Below are 725 nucleotides of genomic sequence, written 5' to 3'. Positions count from 1 at the left end.
AAAAGTCCATTTTGTTTATTAGTACAAGGCAGCGGCTGGCCCACAGCCCCTGCCCGGCCTGGGCCTGGCACAAGTGACCCCTGCTGCCCCCACCCCGGCAGCCCAGGGTTGCGCAGAGGCTACTGTCTGCAGCCCTGCCCTCGCGCAGCTGTGGTGCCGGGCAGAGGTGCACGGTGCTCACCCCCCCCAGCGCCTCCAGCCTCAACCACCTGGGCACCCCTCAGCCTGGCGTGCTCATTATAAAGCTGTTTATTGCCATTTAAATTACTCTGTTAAATAAAACATGGTGGGATTTAGGAAATGCCCGATTGTCTGGTGGGAGCCCAGGGCCTGGCTGGGGGCTGCAGAGGGGCTGGGGCAGGGCCAGGACCTGCAGCTCTGCTGGGGGATGACTGGGGGGCTCTGCCCCGTGGTGTGGTCAGGACATGCCCAAGGGGGACCGAAGGCACGGCCTGGCCCTGTACCGCACGGGAGGGGTGTGGGTGGTCCCCAGCAGGGCAAGGCTGCGGGCCGGGCCAGGACCTGCAGCTCTGCTGGGGGATGACTGGGGGGCTCTGCCCCGTGGTGTGGTCAGGACATGCCCAAGGGGGACCGAAGGCACGGCCTGGCCCTGTACCGCACGGGAGGGGTGTGGGTGGTCCCCAGCAGGGCAAGGCTGCGGGCCAGCATCTCTTTGGCAGGTGTCCCCCCCCCAAAGGCACAGGGAACATGGGGGGCCCATCCCC

This window comes from Aptenodytes forsteri, unplaced genomic scaffold (assembly GCF_000699145.1).
Source record: "Aptenodytes forsteri isolate BGI_AS27 unplaced genomic scaffold, ASM69914v1 Scaffold466, whole genome shotgun sequence".
Taxonomy (NCBI): domain Eukaryota; kingdom Metazoa; phylum Chordata; class Aves; order Sphenisciformes; family Spheniscidae; genus Aptenodytes; species Aptenodytes forsteri.
The sequence above is the reverse complement of the archived record's forward strand: the minus strand, read 5'-3'. Positions refer to the sequence as shown.